At 58.3% G+C, this 25,825-nt stretch overlaps 1 protein-coding gene across 4 annotated transcripts in view; it reads right to left on the bottom strand.

Moving 5' to 3' along the window:
- PRKAG2 (protein kinase AMP-activated non-catalytic subunit gamma 2) overlaps window positions 1-25,825 on the bottom strand; it is a 223,518-nt gene that overhangs the window by 164,107 nt on the left and 33,586 nt on the right. For 2 of the 4 annotated variants that reach the window (XM_081101737.1, XM_081101738.1), the window contains exon 1: window positions 13,098-13,462. The exons of the other annotated variants lie outside the window; for them this stretch is intronic. The gene's annotated coding sequence lies outside the window, so the exon portion shown is untranslated. Of the gene's footprint in view, window positions 1-13,097; window positions 13,463-25,825 lie in introns of those variants that run through there. 4 annotated transcript variants of the gene reach the window in all.

Below are 25,825 nucleotides of genomic sequence, written 5' to 3'. Positions count from 1 at the left end.
TGTGAGACCCAGACCTGGCCAGCCCCACCCCCATTAAGCCCTGCAAGGCTGGGGGTGCAGCCTCAGGTTCCCCAGCCCAGTGCCTGGTGGGGGTGCAGCCTCAGGTCCCCCATCAAGCCTCACTAGGCCGCTGAGAGCCGGGATGCTGCCCCTGAAGTTGAGTGGGCGCACTCAGGCACCAGGAGTCCCTGTACACAGAGCGGGACCTTGGCTTTGCCCAAAGGAAACAGGTGGACGAGAGGACGGAGACGAATGAGAGAGGCTGTGCATCCTGCCACGTGAGTGACAAACAGGAAACAGTCCCGACAGGCCCATTCTCACCGCGGAAGGACAGACCAGCAGGTTTAGAAAAGTGCCACTCTTACCCTGCAGCCTCCCCTCTGAGCTCACCTGGAAGCGGAGGCGACACTGTGATGTCACCGTCGGGTAAGTGTGAGTTTCCGCCAGACGTGGATCAGCTGTTAGAAGTGAGGCTCCCCCCCACTACCGCACCCCAGCAAGGCCTGTCGTGCACCTGAGGGACGCGCTCCCCCAGTCCCCCGCGCACATGGCAGGACTCCGGTGACGGATGCTCTGTCCCCTGAACGAACGATCCTGGCAAAGGCGCTAATGAGCCCGTGCGTCCTGACGCATGAATGACTGGTGACAGCTCCGAGTGTGGCGAAGAGCGAGACCCGGCGATAAGAGAATGACGCTGACTGGGATGTCGGGTCACTCGGGCCTTCTCAGGGCAGGGACGGACGGAACCCACGAGCTGGCCCTGAGCGGAGGCGGGCCTTCCTTCCCAGGACTGTCTGCAGCCCTGACGTTCTGTGATTTCACTAAGACAAACCTCAGGTTACCACAGGGTCTGAAAAGACCAGCTCTGGGTCTCAGGAGAAGGTTTATTTACCCACAAAGAAAATGCCAAACCACGAACGAGACTGTGGTAGCCTTGGTGTTGACGCCTCTGTGGGTCTGTCCATGAACCCCGATGGCCTCGGTCAGACCTGAGGCCCCGGATGGCCGGCCTCCCCATCGGCCCTGCCCAGAGCCCCGCAGGCAGTGTTGGCACCACAGGGGAAAAAAAAATCACGTGGGTTTCGGTCTGTGTTTGAAGACAAACTGCAGGAGGGACACCACACATTAGAATAAAATTGGCACCGAGCGAACTTTTGTACAATGTCGCGGGGCTGTTGGCGGGCTCTGGCACGCCTTCCTCTATGCAGGGGGGTCTGCGTGGGTCAGGGCTTCGAGCCCTCCTCCGGCCCCTAACCACGTACCCAAGGTGGCTCTGGACTTGGCCCAGGAGCTGGGTCCCCAGTGGTTTTCAGCTCAGAATATCAGAATATCAAATGTCCACATTTATAAAACCATGTATCGAAAGATTCTTCCCTAACACTTGCTACAGGCGCCCGAGGGGTCTCCCTTCCCTCCTCGCTGGGTCCCGCAGCCCCGCTCTGTGCCGGCATGGGATAGACGGAACGTGCGAGGGTTCAGAGGAAGCAGAGACGCCAAGCCTGGAAAGTGTGCCAGGGCTTCGCACACGACGCCTAACGAACACCAGGGCCTCGGCCCGTCGCCCCCTCGCTTCCATCCTGCAGTGAGCTGGCTGCTCCAGCTGCACGTGGCCGCAGGTTTCATGAACAGCCCGCCCGCCAGGGGGTCAGGGCTGCGCGGGTTCCACAGAGGAGTGGGAATGAGGACCACACAGGAGGCCTCGCAGTTGGCGGAGTTTCCGTTTCGGCGGTGGGCACCCACGCAGGCGGACGTAGAATAGCATGTCGCCTCCTGCGCTGTGGACACAGCCGGCGCAGCCATGGGCCCCGGATGAGCTCTGCAGCGGAGCAGGTGCCCTCGGAGATGAGCGACCCTCCGTCCTCCGAGGTCCTGGGAGGAGACAACGATGAGCCCCATCTGCTTCCTCTGTCCTGGCTGAGCCCTCTGACCGCTCTTTGTACTCTGTGCCCAGAAATACGCAGGGAGTAAAGAGACAGAAAATGCCATCTCTGCATTGTCAGGGGGAGGTGGGCAATTCCTTCCTCCCCGGACACCCAGCCTGTCTGTCGCTCCCCTGGTCCTTTACGTGGTGGGCACTGCTGTTCCTGCCAACCCCGCAGCCCCGGGCCACTGCCAGACCCAGAACAGCAGCTGTACCCTTGGGGGAACCACCCACCCAGAGCCCTTCAGAGACGGTCTGTCAGCACCTGTACCCGCCTGACCGAGGCCTGCTGCATATGCCCCCCCGCCCCCCCCCGCCCCGCACCCGTCTCCTGATGCCTAGACCCAGGGAAATAAAGCTCTTCTCAGTGGGAAGAGCTCAGAATCTTCTATTCTGGGTGGGGTAACCGGAGTAACGGATGTCCAGGGAGATTCAGGTGAGGTGGCCAGAGCCACGGGGCGGAGCCATGACCCAGCCAGGCCAAATCCTGGTCTTGCAAGTTCTCGCCTGATTCTAGCCCACCATGCTCTTTCCAGCTGGTTTTGACTTTCCAGCTACGTTTCCATGACGAAAGATGGTGACAGCCGTCTTAGAGTCACGGTGCAGACGGAGGCCCTGGCACGGCCGGCTGCACTGGGCACAGGAGAGTGTCAGTCTTAAGTATCAGAGGAGGCTGGCCTCTCATTTCCGTTCTGTTGGCATCCTTGCATCTTCCCTCCCAGCGAGAGAGTTCTTAGCCCACATCTCCCTTCTTTGTCATCTGTTGGCCTGTGTGAACTTGTTACTTCCCAGAATCCTCCACGCCCGTGGCCATGGCTAGTAGGTGAGCAGCTGCTCCGAGAACCCTTGGGAGTAAGTCAGCTCAGTATCCTGCCTGACTGGAGACGGGCGAGCGCTCTGCAGAGCGGGCGGCAGGTGCATGGAGACCAGCAGGTCCAGGAGATGGTACCTGCTCACTTCGCCCTTTCCAGGGCAGGGCCCATGCTCGGGCAGCCCCAGGTGGGAAATCAGTTCCCGGGAAGAACAGGGGTGCACTGGGAGCCTGCAATGTAGCTGCAGGGCCTGCCTGAAGCTCCTGAGGGGCCCGTGGCCATTGCTCCACCTGGGGGGTCACCTAGCCCGTGTCCGGGGCTCCAAGACAGCGGAACGGCTGGATCGCCCAGCCCAGACGCAGGGGGTCTCGTCTAAGGCCCGGCCCAGCCTCCAGGCAGAGAAGAGAAATGAGCCAAGTGCAGCTCACCACATGAGGCAGCAAGAGGGCGGGGGGCAGTCTGAGAACCAGGCCCCTCTCTCAGACTCAGCAGCCGGTGTGGATCCTGCATCGAGGCTGTGGCCTCCACGTTCCAGATGGAAGTCGGTGTGGGCCACGGTCCGCAGGCAGCCTCAGAATGTCTGGGGCAGCAGACAAATCCCAGGGCCGGCGGGGACTCGAGGCCACAAACCACGGCACCAATGAATCCAGACAAGGAATTTGCTAGATTTCTGCTGTTTGTTTTTTAGCTGCCAACAAACCCTTTCCGTTCCGGAGGGGCTCGTTACGTAAGGAGGGGCGGGAAGGAAGATGCTGCACATGAGGCCGAAGCCAGGACGGCAGAAACTTCAGGGTCAGCTGCTGCCACCGTGGGGGGTCAGGGGCAAAACACAGGGTTGTTTTCCAAGGCAGGAAAAATAGACGCCTGCTTCTCACACCCTAGGGATTGGGTTAAAAGCCATCAGCCTCACCCTGGCCGGTTTGGCTCAGTGGATAGAGTGTCGGCCCATGGACTGAAGGGACCTGGGTTCAATTCTGGTCAAGGGCATATACCTCGGTTGCAGGCTTGATCCCCGGCCCTGGTCGGGGCCTGTGCAGGAGGCAACCAGTCAATGTGTCCCTCTCACATCGAGGTTTCTCTCCCTCTCCCCTCCACTCTCTCTAAGAATCAATGCAAAAATGTCCTCAGGTGAGGATTAACAAAACAAAACAAAACAGCCACCAGCCTCTCAGGAGGCCTGGGCGCTGAGAGGCCCTCAGGGCAGGCCATGTCCCAGGCCTGTGCGGCCCTTTGCGCCCGGATGGGGCTGCGAAGAAGCGCCTCCCTGAGCCGGCCCGCAGCATTTCTCATCTACTCCCTCGTGGGGTCTTTATTTTTTGCTGAAAATGCCCAGAAGGTTCGGGCCAGGTCCTGCGGGGCCATTCCTAGAGCCAGGGGCCCCTTGGCGTTGCCCGTCCCTCGGTACCTCCGGCCTTCGGTCGCCATGCGTCCTGGAAGCCTCTGACTACATATCTCTGCCCTTCGCACCTTCAAGGTCCGGGGGACACCTCCCCCGAGTCGCAAAACATGGGGCTCCAGGTCCCAAGTCCTTGCACCCAGAGGGAGTGAACTCTGACCCCCTGGGACCACCGTGGGAGCCGACCTTCCAAACGGGCGGGGAGACCAGCCCGTCCTTGGGGAGGTCCCTGTAAAGGAGAGGGAGCCGACCCCACAGGTCAGCCCGCAGGAGGCCATGTGACCGCATCTGGCAGAAGCCACGCCTGCCTCGCCTCGAGCAGCCACAGCTCCTGAGACGCCCGGCAGCCGGAGGAATGAAGGACGGACAACGTACGCATGGCAGCCGCTGGGGCCTGGGGAAGCCAGAGGGTCCCATAGAGGAGTATGTCGCAGACACCGGAAAGAGAGGGAGGAAGAGCCCTCCTGTAAGTCAGTGATGAGCACGGTGCAGAGCAGGATGCACGCGCACAGGGACCCGCGGGTCAGACGGGGAGGCTCTGCCCTCCTGCCTGTGGTGGGAGAGGGTCTGGTCCCCACAGCCGCCCCACCGATGCCACCGGAGACTAGAGGACTTTTGCCGGGTCCGTGAGAAACGGCACCTGAGTGGCCTGTTAGGTAGGTCTCTTATTTAACTGTGGCTGAGCCTCGCACACAAAGTACAGGAGTTGGTACCACGTGGGACAGTGTTTCTCTGACCGCAGACAGGACACCGCAATGATATCAATTCAGCCAAAACGGGCTTGTTGTTGTTCTTAACAGAAGAGACTAGTGCCAGTGCCCCAGGAAACTGGTTTTAGGGTGTGTCTATCCCACCCCAAGCTCCTCACCACAGCTCACGGCCGGAGCCCTCAAGCCCAGGCAAGGTGGCTCAGAGCGCGGCCTGCATATGGGCTACGTGGCACTGGCCACAGGACACCACCCCTCGTTCACGTCTCCCCTCCGTGCACTTGAGCTGTCCCCCACAGCAAAGTTGAGTCTATTCTTCCATCCCTCACGTCTGGGCTGTTGTCATCCACAGAAACACAGCAAAATGACAACAGGTGACTTCCGAGTTGGCGATAAGGAGCGTTGAAGAATCCCCCAGAATCTTCTGGCATCTTCCCTGGGGAAACCAGTGCCAAGTTAAAAATCTCACCACCCTGAGACCGCCATGCCATGGTGGGGCCAGCCACGTGGACAGGAGGCCAGCCCAGGCACAGGATGCAGGATGGGGAAGCCTTGGGGACTCCTGCCTCAGCTGTCATCTAACTGAAAATTCGTGACAAACCCCAAGAGAGCGCTGCGGGGAAGGGGCAGAGTCAACCACGCCCTGGTGTCTGCCAAGATCCAGCCCAGACTTACAGGGGAGAGGGGGGCTGGGCAAAGGGACTGGAATCTTTGGTGACGAGTTAGGGACAGAGAAAAGTCCCTGCCCCAAGAGCCTTGGGGATGTTCTCCTGGTCGGCTCCGAGATTGCTCAAGCAGACCCCTCACTTATTGCTGAAAATCTAACCAACAAGCAAAAGAGGCAGGCGATGAGGTTGGTGGCGTCTGGCCGAGGCGGCAGGGCGAGTTTTCAGCGTTGTTGCGGGTTTTCGGTCTTGCCCAAGACGGCATAAGCCACCAGGTCGGCGCGTCTCTGCTTTTAGATGGAAAGTCCTCAACTCTGGGAACACTCCTTCCTGAGGCTGGTTTCGGGAATGACTAAATGCAGACATTATCTGCTAACAAGTGCTTGCTAGGGTGAATGGGAGGGACAGAGGAGTCCTGGGGGGAGGACTTTAACATTGTTAGAGCCACTGATGTATTTATTCACCTCAACGTCTGTCAGCAGTCTCCATGTGCCTGGAATTGTGCTGGATACAGGCGTTCACGGGGAGACTGGTCCAAGGTGGCGGGGGGTGGGGGGGAGGAGCGGCCCAGGGACTTTTGGGGTGAGGGGCACATTCTGTATCCTGCGGTGGAGGTCACGTGACTGAGAACATCGATCACAGCCCCTCTAATTTATACTTAAAATTGGTGATTTCATTGTGTGTGAAAACGCTATCTCAATAAAGCTGACCCAAAGTGACCGGTCCACTATCACCCATCCCCGTGCCACAGGGGAGAAAAGGAAAAACCAAGCATCTCTCTTATTAATCCTGGGACACGGAAGGCGTTTCAACGGGGTGACGTGGCACTTCCCAGAAGCAGCTGTGCCGTGGGCAGGAGTTATACTTTATTCTCTTGCAAAATTCTCCTCCTTCAATCGCCCCCTCCATGCCAACGCACCTGCTACACCTACCAGCCAGGGCACGCCCGTCCCCCTTCCCTCCCTGGGTCCGAAAGGCCGGCGCTTCGCCTTCCTGAGCCCCCTTCACTGGCACGGTGACTGCACATCAGCAGAGACGCACCTGCTGGACACCGAAAGCCCAGTATCTCCCGAAGGTAAGTCCCAACAGTGTGAGAGGCCACAAACCTGCCCAAGGCCTCTCATCCGGGTCAAGGTCGGGTGTGAAAGGGAACCAAGAGAGGGAACTCGTTAAACCACCCTCCTCTGATCAGCCACGGACCGGTTTGCTCACCACAGAAGAGAGCCCTGCTGGCCTGCGAGAGAGGAGTTAGGAGAGAAATCCGATGGGTGGAGATGCTCCGGCAGAAATGTGCTTGGGGAAGGCCAGTTTGGGGGGACCAGAGGGGGGCCCTCGACCTCAGGAAGGGTCTCGGAGTGGGGAAGGACAGGCCCTGGGCCCTCCTGGGCTACGGCCACGTGGGCCACCACCTCCCTGTAAACCACCTGCTCCCTCCAGCCACGCAGGGAGTGCAGGGACCGCTGGCGCCAGGAACACGGCGGCCTCTTACTCGTGATGAAGGCTGTGACCGCAGCCAGGTCATCCCAGCCCGGCACCCTCACTCCCCGCGTTCCAGGGTTCGTCAAAGGGAGCTCCCGAGACCCTAGAGCCCCCGGGGCCAGAGACTGGGCGCTGCGGGTTCACTCCTGTGAGTGAAGGCTGGAGTGCCTCGTTTTCGGACGTTAGCTTCGCAGACACGGCAGCTGGCAGCTCTCAGCTCTCAGTCAGCACCCTGGGGAACGAGGCCATTGGGATGATGGAAAAATACTCTTGGGATTTATTTTATTTTATTTTTTGCAATTGCACAATGACTGCCTTATCTTTCTCCGTGAGTGAAATTATAGAAGCTGATCTGGGGAGAAACTGCTAGACCCAGTGCCTAGTTGGACCTTGGGCAGGAAGGTCTGGAATCTTCTTAGATAAAGGAGCAGGAGCGGGAAGGCTGACTCTGACCCAGTCTGCTCTGAGATCCGCTGTCCTGCGGAGCTGGTCCTGAGCCTCTAAGACCCAGGAGGTTCTGGTTCAGAGGGTGAGGGCGGGGCCAGGAGGGTCCCAGCCATGAGGTGGCCACCTGGGCCCTGTCCCCTGGCTGAAGTGTTACCTTCCCACTTCCATCTGCCAGGCCGGGATCTGGGAAGGAAAAGGAGCATGAAGGCCTCCGGAAGCACTGCCTGCTGGGGAGTGGGTGGAGCTCTTGCATAGATGGTCCCAGCGCCCTCTCTCGTGCAGCCAGGAGGAGGAGACGTCCCCCTGAGGCAGCCACCAGGTGGCCAGGGTGAGATCACCAGGGGTCGGCAAGGCCTCGAGGGGTGTCCTGACACAATCCCAAGGGGCCTAGAACAGGGGTTCCCAGACCCCCAAGTCAGGCACTCAAAGCCCCTCCCCCCACCCCCAGGCCTGACTGGAACGTGCCCCTCCCCCCTCCAGGGCCCCCCTCCTTTCCAGCGTCCCCCTGGATTTGTGTTGGATTTCAAGGCTCTGTGATTTGGGAAGATAAGTGTGGATGACTCAGAACGAGTGGGCGGGGACAGATGCCTGCCACGAGCTCCGAGCCAGGCCTGGCAGGTCTGTGTAAAAGCCTGGCTGGGTCTTGGCCTAACATGAAGGGCAAATCCCACGGGGGAGGGGGCGGGGGTGGGGGCAGAGGGCTCTGCACATCTGAGCGGAAAGTCTGAGAAGAATCCCCAGCACAGCCCCATGCCCCCTTCCGGCCCCAGGTCAGCCCAGAACCGGCAGCAGGGTCACCAGGAAGCCCTGGCAGGAGTCTCACCAGCCTCCCTCAGAAGGAGGGGTGCCGCCCTGCCCGTGTGGAGGGGCTGTGCCAGGCTCCCCAGCATCTGCTACCAGAAGCTTTGTCCTCCCTCTCATCTTCGAAGCATCTCATGCCTGCTCGCCCCTCCAAGGACACATCCAGCCACCTCCCCTCACTCCTGACTCTGACCCAGGAGCGCTCACCTGGTGGCTGAGCTGCCCGGTACTCCTGGCAGGGGGTGGGGTTGGGGGGGGTGGGGGGGGCGGGGGGGGGATCATCCAGAGAACCAGCCTTGGTAGAAACACTGCTTTCCTGCCCAGGCTGGACAGAGAAGGGTACAGGTGGCTTGAATTCTGGGTAACAGTCACCCTCCCGACCCTTCTGGGTGGCGGTATTTCTCACGCTGTCTGCACAGGGCTCCCAGCGGGATACGCAGCACGAGCCTCCACCCCAGCCACGCGGAGCACAGCGCCGTGTCCCAGGGCGGCTGCCATCTCCCGAGGAGCCTCTGCCTTAACCCATTTTACCTCCCGTCTTGTCACCCTTTTCCTTCCCAAGAGAGGACGTCTCGTGTCCAATCAGTTCATGGAAGACTCTGCTCGCTGGCCCTGGTCCTCGCGGGCTGTGCGCCTGTCCCTACGCTGAGGGTCACGCGATGTCTGTCCTCATGACCTTTTCCTGAACACAGGTCACCCTTTGCTTTGGAAGTCTAGGAACACCCCAAATGCTCACCAGGGTCAGCCCCAATTTTACACCCCAAACCCCGCCGTCATGAAAACGTGACTTAGCTGGTGCAGCTCGCAGGCCCAGGGCCATGTCTGGTGTGAGGTCAGCAAACACGAGCTGTTTGGGTTATGAGAGAAGGAACAGCCACACAGTCTTCTGAGGCTCGGCGTGCCATCTTATCTGCCCTTCGCTCCTGACTCTGCAGCTGGTTCTCTCTCCAAGGAGCCGTGACACCCTGTGCGAGGAGCTCCAAACCCACAAGGAAGGAGGGTCCAGGCGAGGAGAGAACTCGGGCCCCACTCCACGGCCCGCTGCCCCCGCACCCAGGGCTGCGTGGAACCCCCACCAAGTTGGCAGCCGCCAGCCGTGGGGTCACCGCGGCGCAGCCCGCAGACGCTGGGCTGGCTGGCCGCCCCCCCCCCCCCCCCGTGTCTGCTCTATTTACTGAGTCTGCACAGCGGAGCTCTAACTCATGGGTGACTAACGAGCTGAAGCCATTATTACCAGGCAGATGGCAGACTCCCTTCAAAGCAGACACTAAACAGTACGATGCCACCACACAGCGCGCCGCAAAGTAAAATCAAAACAGAACCCAAGTCTGGCGTGGCTTCTCCTCTCTCCCTGCCTCCCCTGTGGTGCGTCTCGGGGTGGAGGTGCCAGAGGAAACCAGGACAGGGTTTGCGGTTCACGGCAGATAACACAAACAGGCCACTGCGACCCAGGAGACACCTCAGCAGGGAGCCACCCTGAGACAACAGACAGCCCACCAGAGAGCAGGCTGTGCCCACGGGGTAGGCGGGCCGCAGGGCGGGCCCAGACGTGACCGGCACAAGGACAGAGAGGGAACGAGCAGCAAGGAAACTATATGAACCCCACAGAACCCAACGCCCTCCTGCCTCCATTTCCTGACCAATAATCAAAGTGATACCACCCAGAGAATCCCATCAGAGAACAGGCAGGTCGAGCACTCCCTGAGAGGCGCTCTCCAGGCTCAGCTGGGCACTCCCCCCACTGACCGCTCACCCAAAGGAAAGGCCCTGTGTATGAGCATCTATCATGTGCTGGGAACTGGCCCTGGGTCCACCGGCCTTCACCCCAACCCGTGAGGCCTCACTGTGATCCCCACCTTTAGGCGAAATGTCTGGCTCAGAAAGATGAGATCATTTGCCCATGGTCCCCAGGTGGTAAAGGTTCATGGACTCCAAGTCAAGTCCAACCCCCAAGCCCGGGGCTGAAGGGCTCTGGGGCTAAGGGGAACCTCATTGGCACCAGGCGACTGGATTATACTCTTCTCATGACTTAGATGTTAGTGACTGAGGTTAGCGCCCTGCAGTCTGTCATTAAACCACTTTAGGGCTCTGGGGCTTAAGCCATGCTCATGGGAGAGGGTTCTCCCAGGCAGACAAAAGGTTTGCTGGGGAGACTGCAGGACTCCTGGGTGTGCGCTGTCCACCCCAGGGGTCCGGATGCTGAGACCACGGGGCCGGAGGCGTGGGGAGGCGCAGAGCCTCAAGAAGCCACGGCTTATAGGTCCTGCCCAGGAGTCCTGCTAAGCCACATGCCGTGGTGACAGCTGGAGGGCCAGTTTTCACCACCAGACATTCGTCACACGCCCATTCGGTGCAGGGGGAGGGGCGACAAACCCAGAGCCTGAACTGGAACCCGAGTTTGTAATTTCCTGGTAAGTGATTCAAGTTCTCAGAGCCTCGACTTCCTCAAGGGTAAAACGAGGCAAACCTCACAGGGTTGTCATGGGAATGAAAATCATTAACGTCCATGAAAACGTCAAAGATGCCGCCTAATACATAGTAAATAGTTACCAAAACACAGATAGCTGAGAGCAGTCCAAGAGGTGACAGGGAGACAAACTCCCCTAAAAACGAAAACCCTCCTAAAAACGAAAACCCTGGCCGGCCACGGGAGTTATCGCGGCATCAACCTACAGAACTAGCTGCCTGTAACCTAAGAGAAAATAACGCATAAGCAAAAGGCAGAGGCGCGGACCTGCGTCAGCCTACAGGCTGAGTTTGAGGGGATGCAGGAAGGGATGGAGCGGGACTGGCCTACGTCGGCATCTCGTAGGAGGAGAGGCTGAGATGCTTTCAAAGGAAGAAAAAGGCCTATGGTTTGAAGGTGAGCAGTGAGGGGGTTGGAAAATCCAAGAAGGATTCCATCGGTTAACAGCTGAGCTGACATGAGAACCCCAAATTAGGGCCTCCACGGCAATGGGTCCCTGATATCCGGCAACACAGGTCGATGAGGTCAAGACCAAGAGTCTTACTGGTCTTGGAATGGCGAGTCTCAAGAGCTTGTTCGAGAGTTGGTTTCAGTGCCGGCCTGGGATCCACCCCACGGTCCTCACGCTGTCCCCTCCCGGGCCCCCACCCCACCCTTCTCTTCCCACTCCAGCCTGTGACTTTAAGAGAGGCAAGAACATGCGTGCCTTCAATAGCCTAGATGACCAGTGATCTTTGCTGAATGAATTCAACCTTCAGTTTCCTCTTCTATAAAAAGGAGTTTGCACCTGTCTCATAGGCCCAATGTTGGGCTGAAAAAACCCCCAAACCCCACCATAGGTTTACCTAGCCCTGGGAAATGCCCAGGCAAACTGGGGAAGCAGCTGGAAAGGCAAGAAGCCCTGGACCCAAGTGGCCGTGCTGCCTGCCTCGCAGGGTCCGTGAGCAAGCCGGGCTGTTGTGAGTCAGAGGGCAGCCTGGCCGGAGGCCCAGAGCCCAGGGCACTGGTCAGTGTCTCTGCATTTGCTTCTCACAGTCTGGGGAAGCTTCATGGGCTGAACCCACACTGTGCCCGCCCCCCTCTGCGCTCACACTTCTCTTACCTAGCCCACCTCACAGCACCTGAAAGCCCCCCATTTATGTTTTGGGGTCTCCTCTGCCCTCAGAGGTCAGCCTGCTGGCGGCACCATCCTGACTGTGTTCCTTGGGTGCAGGGGGTGCCTGCGGAGCCCCTGCCCGTCCAAGGAACCCTCTCCCAACTGTTCAAGTCACCAGTCACCCTGAGAACCTGCCACCGTCTAGCGCTTGACGCTCTCCTGGCCCAGGAGTCTTGCACCGTCTAATGTCCTCTTTATCCACCTCCCCACCCGGACGACAACGGAGAGTTCAGAGGCACATCAGGTCTCATTCTTCTATTATAATCCCCTCCCTCCCTCCCTCCCTCCCGGGTGCTTCCCAGTCGCCAGGTCTCAAATACCAGCAACCACACACTCCCAGCTGAAGTCCTCTTCGCTTAGCCCCTGGCTTATGAGGGACTGGAGCCCCTGCCCCCCGCCCCCCCCAACACCACCAATCAAAACTATGTGTCTCACTCCGTGTCAGCAGAAGTGAGGCAGAGCCCGCAGCCTCTGAGTCCAGCCCTGTCCAGACTCGTCGGCAGTTCAGGCTGCTGGTCTCAGCCCCCACCCTCCAGCTGCCATCAGGGGACAGACAAGCCTTGGCTCAGACAGGGCGGTGAGGCCCTCTCCTACCACCTCTCCTCCCCCTCCTTGTGCCCCGCCCCCCCAATCCCCGCCCCCCCCCCCCCTCCCGCCCGTTTCTTCAATGCGTCGCTGTAAGTTGAAAGCAACAAGTACACTTTCTAGCCGGCCCTCCTCCGCAGGAGCCGTGACTCCGTATGGGTCAGGCGCCTCCCAGGGACAGCACGGGCCATGCCCAGCCCCTGTTCGGGACACACTGCATGCACAGCTTAGGGGCAGGGAGAGGGAAGGCAGAGCCCTCGCCTTGCTGAGATTTCCGCGAGGGAACTTGGAGCCAGGGTCGCCAGGGGGGGCGACCGCACGCGCGCGCGCGCGCGCGCGCACACACAGAGGAGCTGGGGCTCTGCCCCCAGCAGCTGGCGGGGCAGGAGGGACAGGACTTCCAGCAGCAAGAGCTGCACACGCCCACACTGCTCTCTTCAAACCACCAAGAAGTTACGTAAGGGAAAACACACGCTCAAGGTGGCGAAGGAACATTTGGTCCCCCCCGGGGTGTTTAATTTAATGCGCGGCCCCCGCAGAGCCACATGGCGATGACCGTCCGTCCCGCAGACAGAGGAGGCAGAGCTGCGGGACGAAAAGCCGCACACAGGGGCGCACCGTCCCCACGCACTCAGCACCCCGCTCCGCAAGGCCCGCTTACTCAGCCCCGCGTGGTCCTGCAGGCCTCCTCCCCGCAGCGCTAATCAGAAGTGTGGCTGCGACGCTGGTGACGGGAGACCGCGCTCCCAGCGCCGAAGATCCCGCCGCCTCGCTCCAGAGGTCCCCGAGAGCAGGGCGTGCCCAGCCGGCTGCTCTCCCAGCTGCTGATGCACGTCTGCAACAGATGGGGACCGGGCTGGGCGTGTCCCCGGCCCCGAAGCCTGCGACCAGCGGACGGCAGACAGCGGGAGCTGGCCTGACACAGCGCAGCGCGGTCTTGCTGGCTAGAGCCCGTGCGGCTCCCCACGCAGGCACAGCCCCGCAGCAGCCCGTGGAGGGCTGCACTCTGTCATCACCATCTGTGTCCCAGCCGCTGGGGAGGCACCCCCTTACTCCACAGGCAAGTCTGCGGGAGGGAGGGCCGAGCCAGGTCTTTTAAAAAGACAGGCAGAGGGAGAATGAAGGCAGGAGAGGCTGGTGATGCCGGCCGATGGCATCTGGGCCCAGGGTCCTCCGGCCAGCACAGCCCCTGCACTGTCCCCTGTCCCTCGGGCAAGGCCAGTTGGCTTCAGAGGACACCTGGAGCTCCCTGCCCTTGGAACAGGGAGAAAGCAGCTTTCTCTCTGGCAAGAACGATGGCGAAGGCCCTTTCAAAAGGCAGGGGTCCCCCAACCCTGGCCCCCCACCCCGACCAGACAGCCTGTCAGCCCCTGGAAGGCGACGTGGGCCCTGCCTGTGCTAACCATGTCCTCTTTCCTGTCGTTCTGAAGCGTTGATTCTGGGGCCCTGCTGACTCCCAGGGCGGCCAGTCCTGGAGAGAGTAAGCTGCTCACCTGGGACACGCCTCCCAGGTGCAAACCAGCCCACCCAGAGCCCACACCTCTCACCTCGTCTCAGCCCTCACACTCGGGGCCACTTCCCCCTGCCCAGACACCCAGGGACAGCCCTGCAACCAGACCCCAGAAATTGCTCACACTCGCCAGTCTGAGGCCTGCTGCCCCTGCCCTGCCTGGTCCTTTCTGAAGGCTCCGCCCACAGCTGCCCCTGGTCCTCTGCCTCCGGACCCACCCGGTGCTGCCCCGCGGGGCCCTCCATGGCCGGCTGCGCCTGTTTCTAGGGGTCTGAGTACAATAAACCTCTTCCTTATGACAGCCATTCTGGTGTCTGCGTGTCTCTCCGCACCCGGTTCAATCGAGTCCCGGGTAAGCCCGCAACCCCTGCCCTACGAGAGTGCGAGCCGGTCGGGGAGAAAGTGGGTTCGAGTCATTAGGAGACAGTGAGGGTCCCCGTTCAGAGCCCTGCAGTGTCCCCCCTTCAGTAGAACTTGCGAAGTCCACCTTTTCAGCAGGGAGGAGCTGCTTCGAAAGCCACCACGCGGCCCATCGCTGGCGGTGTTCCCGCAGAGCAAGCGTCTCCTCTGAGAATCCACCCTCCGATGCTGACGGGCGTGGCTGATTCAGGAGGCACAGGAGCGGGACGGGGGCTGTGGGCGAGGCACACAGGACGCCATGGCTAACCACCACGGGTCCCGATCGCAAAGGCGACTTGGGGAGTCTGGGACTCTGGGGAGCATCTCACGAGGTTGGGAGCCTGTGGCTTTCTAAAGGAGACTCTCAGCCCAGGCGGTCAGGGCATCACTGTGCCTCCCACGGTCCATTCTGAGAGCAGAGGCAAGCGTGGTGGCAACATCTCTCCGGGCGCCAGGTTCTGGCCCCACCAGCGGGTTACCTGAAAAGTCACCTTAAGCGGAAATGCTACTTTCTGGCCTGTAGGACCAGCCAGGTGTCACCTGAGGTACCCCAGGTCCTCTCAGACCTAAACACAAGCGCTCTGTGACAACAGCCCCCGTCTAGTCCCAGCTCAGTCATTGCTCTGAACCTCAGCGATTCCTTTGAGAAAAGACCTCTGCCCACCTCCCAGGGCCGCTGCAGGGATAACGGGCGAGCACACATTTGGACAAAAATAAGCACAGCTTGGGATTATTCCGGAACCAGGGGCAGTGCTAGCGTAAGCTCTCGGGTTAGCCCAAAGCCACTGTCCTTTAGGGATGAGCAGGGAGCCCCACCCTGCAGCCAGCTCCCAGGGCATCTGTACCAGCGTCCACCAGAGACCCAGCCAATCCAAACATTTTCTCCTGCTGGTTCTGGCACTAGCCTCGCCGGCTTAGCAGGGCCTGTGTTATTTATGTGCTTTATTCCAAAGCACACAGACAAGCCTGCGGAGGAGCTGGAAACGCCAGGGAAATGGGCTGCACCAGCCAAGGTGCTCAGAGGCTTGCTCCACGGGGAGACCGGCACCTGGAAATGACTGGCGGGGGGGTGAGCGCCTTTCACGGGGCTGAGTGCCAGCGATCCCACGTCTCCGGGACCTGGCGGTATTTATCAGAGCCTTAGCAGCATAAACAACTCTGCTCCGGCTTGCAAGCTCCCAACCACAAATACGGCGATTGTTTCACCCGCATTTACTCTCGCTTCCAAACTCTCCACTGCGCCCCAGGCTCCCGCTTTCTCTTCAGGCTCTGGGGGTCCGGCCGCTTCCTGGGACAGTGAAGGTCAGCCCTCTTGCAGGAGCAGCCCCAACGGGTCAAAGCCATTAGGAAAGTGGACCACTGCTGGCCCAACCCGAAGGTCTCAGGGACACTGCTGCCTGAGGCACGTGCCTCTGATTCATGCTCCCCACCCCCTCCACTAACTCATCTTCCTGAAGATGGCTTTCTGAGTGTTTCCCTCAGCACCCTCGGCAGACCAAAACAGACAAAGTAAAACCAGTATGAGATGAAACCCACAACACCAGGTCTGTGCGCCCTACAGAACACACCCCAGCTCCTAGGCGGGGCATGCCGGGCCCAGGAGAGCCCGGCCACAGCCGTCCACACCTCTGACCTCTTGGGCTCGCACGCACTGCCACCAACGTCCTCATGGGTCCCTCTCCACCCCAGTTGGCTCCCCTGGCCTCTGCTGGTGATCACCCTGCCTCTGTCCTGGAAATGACTTTTTTAGTGTATTTTTAGTGCTGGGCATTGACTTAGGCCAGTGGTCGGCAAACTGTGGCACTTGACTTGGGGACCCCGTTCCTGCCAACAGCGTGAGGCCAGCCTCCCGGCATTCATGAACTCCGCTCAACACGCTGGGACAACCTAGCAGTTTCTAAAATATCCCAGTGGGGAATCAACCTGCCAAACAGGCTACTCAGCACCTTGAACATCGTTACTGAACCCTCTGCCAGAGGGATTGTTCAGCAGCTCACAGTCCCCAGAGCTCCTTGTCACTGGAGAAATGACAGGCGTGCAAGGTAGCACTGGCTTGGGAGGGCCGCACGGGTTGCAGCACCCTGCCTGCCGCCCCTGCCCGCAGCCCCTGCCTGCTGCCCCCTGCCTGCCGCCCCTGCCCGCAGCCCCCTGCCTGCCGCCCCTGCCTGCAGCCCCTGCCTACAGCCCCTGCCTACAGCCCTGGAGGCCAATGCCTTCTGGGCCCGCCTCCCTGCCCTGCCTCAGAGGACTACAGGGGATTCTGCTTTTAGGTTGGCCGGTCCTTCCTAAGAAGATCTTTGGGAATCTGAAGGCAGCAGCCAGACCTCCTCTGAGCCTCAAGAATCAAGGAAACTGGCACACTGGTCTAAGATTTCCCCTCCATTCTAACACACCACCTGGTACCGAGGCTGTGAGAGGAGGGGTGAGGGGACACATGGTCTCATCCATCTCCGGCACCGGAGGCCTCGGATGTTCACTGGAGAGCCCAGATGTCTGCTGAAGAGCAAATGGCAGATTCGCTAGCTGCCCAGCCACTCCTTGAACACCTCCCTCCAGGTGCAACCAGGGAGAGCCAGCACGTCCTGGACTCCTGAGGGCGCAGTCACTGGGATCACTGAGACCTCACACCTCACTGAGGAGGGAGCCAGAACCAAGCCCACCTGCCTGAGGGCGCCAGTGTCTCCACCTTTCACAGCCAAGCTCTGGGCTCTCGCCGGTCTTAAGCTTCCACGTGGCATGCTGCCGGCCCCCCGCTCCCCGGGCCCCGAGTGTGCGGCAGGGCCCTTGAGCTCTCCATCCAGGAAGTGCCCTGTGCACTGGCTGTCTAGGCACATGTTGCTGCATTTGTGTTTGGCACATGTCACCTGCCAATCACGGAGTCACCACAATCGAATAACGTAACGCACGTGTACGCTCCAAGTCACGTGAGACCAGCTGGGGAGTGTCTTGCCCAACACCACACAGCTGGGTGCCCAGAGGGCCAGGCCTAGGCCAGGGGGCTCTTGATTTCGACTCCAGCAGCTGCTGGACAGCTGGCCGGGCTTACTCACGTGGCCCGCAGTGACCTCTCCCCTAACTTCAGTCTGGACAGGCCCAGGGTGTGCAGGGAGCAAAGAGCAGAGGATCGAGGGAAAGGATGTGCCGTTCGCGCCGGCAGCCAAACGATGATGCGCAGAAGGGGCACTGCCGGCCTGCGGTGGGCGGCCCCGAACAGGCTGAGGGCCTCTGCCCACTCGGCATCTTCGCTGAGCCGCCCCAGCCCCGCTGGTCACAAACACCCTCCCGCACCTGCCTCAGTTCCCCAGCTTCATCCTGTTACCTTCTAGGGCAGCGGTCCTCAACCGTGGCTGCTCATTAGAATCACCTGGGAATCCTTTTAAAATCCTGATTTCTGGGCCCCAGCCTCCAGAAATTCTGTTTCTTTGTTATGGGGTGGGGCCACATTAGTAACAAAGAAACAGAATTTCCGGAGGATGAGGCCCAGAAATCAGGATTTTAAAAAGATTCCCAGGTGATTCTAATGTGCAGCCAAGGTTGAGAACCACTGCTCTAGGGCAAGCATGTCAAACTCACAGCCCACGGGTCGCATACGGCCACAACGAATATTTTTGCAGCCCAGCCAATGTAACGGTAAGAAACATTTTAATAAAAATTTCATAACCTAATTTTTACAATATCCTGTTATACATAATTATTAATAACGGACTATAATAATGTTTGCTAATGACTGAAGACTATAATCAGGTTGCATTCATTTCCCTTATGCGCCTTATCGCAGGCGCACCATTTCTCTCCACTAACACTAGCAGCGAATACTTTAGCAGCCGACGGCCACATCATGAGTCTTGGACTGACTTGTTTGGTGTGCGCAACAGGAAATACTTGGCTTTAGGAGAACAAAAAAAATAGGTTTACTTGTGTTACGCTTATTAATTTGTGCAGCTATTCAGTGTCTGGTAAGTTAATGTTCAAGAAAAATATTAATTTTTATTAAAATGTTCTATCATTTTATGTTAACAATGACTCATTTATTTCAGCCCTTTGTATTCGGCATGTCTCTATCGAAATAAACCTACGTTCATATGAAAATGGAAGCCTTTGTTTTTTGGCGGCCCCCATAAACCTAAAGCTTGTTTACTTGGCCGTGTTAGCCTTTGAGTTTGACATGCTTGTTCCAGGGCCACCCCGTAGCCCCGCAGGAGCACACGCCGTCCTGAATGCTGCGCAGTCGCTGACTCAGCGCCTCATCCAGGCTCACGGGCCAACCAAGGAGAAAGCTCCTCGGACCGAGAAGCAGGAGCCCACCTTCTGGGAGGCAAATGTCCTCACCTTGGGCCGGGGATGTTCAGTGCCTGGGAAGTCTGTGTTTTCCTTAAAAACAAGACAGTGCCCCTCTCCCTTAACACCATGCTCCCCCTCCACAGCTCTCTCTCTCTCTCTCTCTCTCTCTCTCTCTCTCGGTTCCTCTCCTAACGACAAATGTCATGGAACCTCCAACACCAGACGATAGAGAAGCAGAAGACAAAGACCCCCTTGCGGGCCTCAGTCCTGGCCGGGAGGAAAGCTGCAGAGACAAGGAGCAAGCCGGCTGAGGGTCAGCGCAGCCCCTGGTGCGGCAGGCAGCAGCCACCACAACGTTTCTAGAAGGACGTGGCTGCTCTGGAAGGAGCCGAGGAAAAGACCGTCACGAGAGGAGTAAGGCTTAGGTGAGAGGAAGCGGGTGCCTGTGAGCCTGTGTGTGCCAGCAGGTCCCTGCATCTGCAAGGCCCTTGCTGCCCTGTGGGCCCCGGACAGGCCCTGCGGGCTGTGAAAGCTGGGAGGTCTAGAAGGCTCCCAGCCCCAGGTCTTCCGTTGATGCCACCAGCAGGGGTGGCTCGCCCGCCAGCTGCCGAGTGCTGCCAGGCTGAGCCGGGCCGGGCGCAGGCAGGCGCTCCCGTTCCGAATGTTTGCATAGAAGGCTGAGCAGGAGGCTGCGGCTGCCCAGGCGGCAGAAGCCCCCGCGGCGGCTTCCCATGCACAGGCTCCCCGATGTAACTGCAACCAACACATGGCACTGGGCACGGGTCCCCCCAGATTGCCGCCTGGCGCGCCCGAAGCCCGTGCTCCCTGAGGCAAACCACAGGCCTCAGCCGAGCGGAGGGGAAAGGCTGCTTTTCTGCGGCTTCAAATCCCAGCTTTGCCATTTGCTAGGCTGTGACCTTGGGAACATCCTGGAACTTCTCTATGCCTCGGTTTCCTCACGTGTAAAATGGGATGAATAATAACTGTCCTACCCCACAGGGTTGCTGAGAAGATTAAACCTGTGTGTGTGCATGTGTGTGTGGGTGTGCACGCGCGTGTACATACAGGGTGTCCCAAAAAGTATACACACACACTTTGAATAATTATAAAGGCACTGTTCATTAAAATACGTTTTGTTTTCAAAATCAGCTATTAGCTGTTAAAGTGTGTATACATTTGGGGGGACAACTTGTACATGTAGAGAGAGACACACACACATCTCACATACACACGTTACTCTGAATGCACCGAGGACGCTGCTGGGCCAAGGGCACACGAAGTGTCAGTTCCGGGTTTTATGGAGATGAGCAGGGCTGGGAGCTGGTGGGAACCACAGGCCGTGTAACCTGGGACTAACGGGGCCCCATGGGCCCCTCCTGCTGTGACAACTGCCACTGGCGGGAGCTGCAGGGACCCCGAACCTGACGGCAAAGCAGGAGATGCGGGAGGTGGACAACGCAAATCCTGGGAGCACGCACCTGCAGCCCCTCTGGGCAGGGCTGGGCTGGAGCGGAGCCCCGACGCCCACGATAGCCCCTGGCACAGTGGGATGGGCTGTAGGGCCGGGGAAGGGCTTGGGTAATGCTGTCACCTCCTTTGTCAACCCCCTGACCACCCCGCCCCCGACCACCCTTCAGTGAGCCTTGCCGGGTAAAGACCCGGATGGAGCTAAGAGGGAGCAAGAGACAGGCCTGTCTGGAGGCGCTCTGACCTGCCGCGGAATCGGGTGCCGAGCTCAGCACACGGTGAAGCACTGGACAGACAGGCGTCCAGGCGCTCCAGGTGGTGGGCACTGGGCTGGGCGGGTCGCGGGAGGGGGTGAGATTTTGACAGGTAGAGGGCGAGAGGGTCAGGGCCGTCCTGTGGGAAGGTGGGCAGGACTCCGGGCACCGAGAGGGCGGCTGGAGCAACGGCCGCGGTCCTGGGAGGTGCTGGGGCACAGGCGGTGCCCTAAGGGCTCTGTGTGGTCAGTGCAGGGCCCCCGGGGGTGGGGAGAGCGGCACCCCGCAGTCAGGCTCCCTTCTTTCCCACGAATGAGTGCGGGGGCGGGTGGAACAAGAATCCACAGCAGAACATGCTCAGCCCTGATGGAAAAAAGCAAACAAAAGAGCAACCCTGGACCAACTCATCCGTGTGGGGCAGCTGGCTGCCACCAAGCTGGCCGCGCCGCTGCGGACGCCTGTGTCCCTAGGATGCCAGCCTGGTTTTCAGCTCCCGCCACCTCCCCTCCCGAGACACAGCAGCTGCAGAACCCGGTGCCCGCCTTGGCCGTCAGGAGCCCGAGGCCCAGCCGGCTCCGGGGGCCGGCCCGTTAACTCAGCAAGAGTTTCGCCTCAGAAGGTCTTGTGTCCAGGGTTGTTGCCTACAGAGATTACAGACTAAATAAAGTGGAATAAATGCTGCAACTTTTGAAACATTTTGGCCATTTTAAAAGAAGTCTCTTAAAAGATATTATACTCTTCCTTGCTGTTGTGGGTTGAACTGTGTGCCCCCCACCCCCTGGCCACTGAAAGGCATGTTGGGGTCCTGCCCCAGCCCCGAGGATATGGCCTTGTTTGGCTGGAGACAGGGCTTTTACGGAGGTCAAGTCCAAACGGGATCACTGGCCCGGCTCTAATTCCAAGTGGCTTATGTTCTTGTAAAAAGGAGGACTTTGGACATGGAGACAGACAAGCAGAGGGAAGAGAATGTCTCCAAGCCCAGGAAAGAGGCCTGGGGAGAGGGGCCTGGGGGAGGGGCCTTGGGGGAGGGGCGTGGAGGTGGGGCATGGGGGGGAGGGGTCTGGGGAGGGGGGCCTGGGGGGAGCCCGGGATGGCTCGGTGACAGCAGCCTGTGTCTGCCTGGCCTCACTGGTTTTACTGATTGCTGGTCCCCTCCTCTTGCCTGGCAGACTAGCTGTCACTCATTAAGGTTGTCGTTCACTACAGAGGCCCTTCCGCTGAGTGTCCCGGCAGCTGGTGGACAAGAGCTTCACACCAGGCAGCCCCTGCCAGTTCCGTAAACGGCACAGTCAGCACACACATAATTACTGTTTTGATTTGGTTCCTCTGGCTGATCCTTTACTGTCAGCTGCCCCTTTATCAGACTCAGCCTCTATCTCCGCACCTTCTGGTTCTGGAGCCTTCCCTCCGCCGCCCTCTCTGGGACAGAGCCACAGTGAGCTGTCAGGGGGCCGGCCGCCACCCACGCATTTGTGACTACACAGCACACCACCCACTTGCTAAGTGATCCCCGTGCTACCCTAACCGCGGCCACCGTGGCACCGTGACCCAGCGCCGTCTCCCCGGGACCTGCTGGCTCCAAAGAGGAGGCAAGGGCAGTGACTGACCGAGGGACCAGTGTCATCGCGGGACTTAGCAACCGAGAGGGGACACCTGAGGATGTAAAGGGGCCGCGGGGACAGGTGGGAGGGTCAGAGAAGAGGCAGGCACTGGGAAGCTCAGTGGTATAAACCACATGCAGCACAGCCCTGGCTGACAGTGAGACAGCGGTCACCCATAACGAGGTCACAGCGGCCGGACTCCCTGTGGCACCCCGCCACCGACTTCAGGCCTGGGCTCGTGGCTTGCTTTTCTAGGGCATGGGGTGCCACTCCCGAGGGGAGCCTTTAAGGGCTGCGCTGGCCCCTCTGACAGGAAGGGCTCCGATAGGGCTGCTCCTGAACAAACGGACATGGACCCGCTCCCAGCAGCCCCTGCCATACACAGGCCACAGGAGAACGGACATGCCATTGCTCACCGCTGAGGTGCGGGGCCATTGTTACCCCGGCACAGTCTGGCCAATGCACGCGGCCGTCCTGCCCTCTTCCTCTCTTCCCCGAGTCTACTCCGGCCCCTCTATAAGCTCAGAGTAACTTACTGTCGGCAAACAAGCTGTTTTCTGGGCTTACGCGCCCTGTTGGAATTGACTTTGGACTGAAGAGTCCCCGATAGTGAGCCCTGAACCCCAATACAACACGATGCTGCGGTTTTCTTCAACAATTTTTTTATTGGTTTCTGATTACTAATCCTTTGGGTGTATGTCTTGTGTCCTCAAAAATATCCTTTATAATAAAAGTGTAATATGCAAATCGACTGAACAGCGGAATGACCAGTCAGTGGGGGGTGGGGCCAGCGAGCAGGCGGCACCAAGCCAGCCAAGGTGCATGCCAGCGGGCAGAGGGAGGGGACAGCGATTGGGGGTGGGGGGGGTGCGGGGCCGGCCACTCACCGGCCTGTGCAGTCCCCTGATGGGCCCGCCCAGTTGCCTCCCACAGAGGGATACCAGACTGAGGTTTAGGCCCCTTGGGAAGCGGGCCTAGGCAGTCAGTAGGACATCCACAGAGGGCTCCCAGACCGTAAGAGGGTGCAGGCCCAGCTGAGGGACCCGCCCCCCAGTGCACAACGTTTCGTGCACATGGCCTCTAAGTCTTAAAATAATGTTATGATGCTCTTTCTGAAAACACTCCTAACCCTTAACGTCTACACCAGACACCCAACATGTGCTCCCCCAGGCTGGATTTAACTCAACAAGCTCGCGCTGGACAGCCGTCCTGTGCCAGGCACACAGGCGACAAGGGCACAGAGAGGAACGGCCAAGTCTCAGCCCTTCAAGCAAGTCCTAGCTTAGGGGGCGAATGCGTTCCAGACAGGCACTTGGTCTGAAAGGCAAGGCTGGTGTGCAGGAGGCCCGCCCCGTTTCTGCCTGTGCCTCTCCTCAGTCCCACCCCTTCTTTCATATCCACCCCTTCTTGCCTGGGGACGTGTCCACCTGTCCTTTCCTTAGAACAAATGGCTTAGGCTGAGGTGCACCCAGGTCAGTGGTTGCCAGACCAAACTTCCTCTCTGCCTAGGGCTCCTTCACCCCTTTCCTGCCCTCAGCTGCCTCCAAATGAAAATCAGTAACCAAGCAACCAGTAGGTCCTTGGCCAGTGAGTAGTGAGGGTGCCCAACTAGTCGATGTGCCCAGGACTGTCTGGTTCAAAACAGAAAGCCTTATGGCCCAAGAAACCCCTTAGTCCCAGGCCAACCCAGACAGCAGCCACCCTAATAGGTATTAGACCTGTCCCACCTCACCCCACATTCCCTCCCTTGACCCCCATGAAATCTCTGCCACCCACTACCGCCCTCCTCCCCCTCTTTCTCGTGGCTCCTGACCCCCAGCTCCACTGATCCCACCCATTTCCTCTTTCCATTTTCCAGCTCTTCCGTCCCTGAGGAAATGCTCTCCCACCTTGCGCTTCCTCTCTGTTTCATTAATGAGGTAGAAATCCACACTGATCACTGCACAAGAACAGAACCAGCGCTTCGTGTTTCTCCAGGAAAAGTCCCTACTATTAGGTGAAAACCAAAGTTTTAAAGTGAAATTAAACATAAATACTACGGTCACCACATCCCAAGTGTGAGATAGATGCCCAGAAGGCTCCTTTAGAATTTCTGCGACACTTTCCATTCCTCTTATCCCTCCTCTAATCAAACCCACTTTTTACAAAATATCCTTGGAGATAAATAAAATGCCATTACAACCCACTTTGTCTCCTGCTTTTCAAGCACTGTATCCGCGCATCCATTCTCTCAGCTGAACGTTTTCTTAACACTGCATATGGCAGAGACTGTCACCCTGAAAGGTCCTGGGTAAGCCAAAGGCCACCTTAGCTCCTCAACAGCCAACAGAAATCAAGATCAGGGAATTTAAGATGAAAAGCAGAAACCAGTGTGGACAAAAGGGGCCATATGCCTACCTGACTAACTCAGGGATGGCCTGCGTAGCAGCCTTGCAAACTCAGAGACCTAAAGTAGCCACAAAGGATGGTCTGAAATTGAAACTTTCATATATATATATATATATATATATATATATATATATATAAATTTATTTCAGAGAGGGAGCGAGAGATAGAAACATCATTGATGAGAGAGAATCATTGATCAGCTGTGTCCTGCACGCCCCACACTGGGGATGGAACCCACAACTCAGGCGTGTGACCTGACTGAGAATTGAATCATGACCTCCTGGTTCATAAGTCGATGCTCAACCACTGAGCCATGTCAGCTGGGCTGAAATTAAAACTTTAAAATTAAAAAGCAGTCTATGGTGGGTAGTCCTAGGCCAGTATCTTCCCTAACAAAGATCAACTTTGATCTCAACTGAGTCTATTGTCTTTTTGCATCTATGATAACATACCTTTGGAATGTCAGGGTAACTTGTAACTTCCATTTTTCTGGACCCCTGAGGGCACAACCAATGCACTAGGGCAGTAAACTGAGGCTCAGTAAACCGCGGCTCTCGAGCCACATGTGGCTCTTTGGCCCCTTCAGTGTGGCTCTTCCACAAAATACCGACTTTTGCGCATGGGCCACGAAGTTTCAATCGCACTGTACGTGCGCACCCGCACGTGGTATTTTGTGGAAGAGCCACACTCAAGGGCCCAAAGAGCCGCATGTGGCTCGCGAGCCGCGGTTTGCCAACCATGGCACTAGGGTGCCAGGGCGGAGACCACAAATTCCCTCATTGTTACTGTTATCATGTTAATTGTTGACTGTTAACTATCCTGCACCCACCTATGTACTACTGCTAGTAAAAGAAGCATGTGTCTATCATTTTACTTTTTACCCAATCCCAGGGGTTTCCCCAGTTTTGCCTTCTCCCACCTCCTTAATCTATCACCTGCCTCTCCTCCTTTTGATGGTAGTTTATAAAAATAGGTGAAAAACTGCCATTCTCGGAGCATTATCTCAATACACTGAGATTCTGCTTCTGGGCAACTGTCAACGGTTTGGCTCAAATAAACTCACAAAAATTCTTTACAGGTTTGAATGTTTCTTACGTTAATACCAGAAAAACAGAGAAAGCTAGAGAGAACACAAGTCAAGCCTCACATTTGGCTGCAAACTTCCTGCAGCCACTGGCCCTCAACCTCAATGCCCACCACGGGGGGATTAAAAAAACATCACAGCCCAGCTGGTGTGGCTCAGTGGTTGAGCGTCAACCCACAGTTCCATTCCCATTCAGGGCCCATGTCCCGGTTGCAGGCTCAATCCCCAGTAGGGGGCGTGCAGGAGGCAGCCAACTGGTGACTTCTTTTTCTCATCATTGATGTTTCTATCTCTCCCTCTCCTTGCCTCTCTCTGAAATCAATAAAAACCTATTTTTAAAAACAGACAAATAAAGATAAAAAACAACACAATCCTCCCTAGCCAGTTTGGCTCAGTGGATAGAGC

The sequence above is a fragment of the Myotis nattereri genome, assembly GCF_964212035.1.
Source record: "Myotis nattereri genome assembly, chromosome: 11".
NCBI lineage: Eukaryota > Metazoa > Chordata > Mammalia > Chiroptera > Vespertilionidae > Myotis > Myotis nattereri.
Note: the sequence above shows the minus strand (reverse complement) of the source record. Positions and strands in the feature narration are given on the sequence as shown.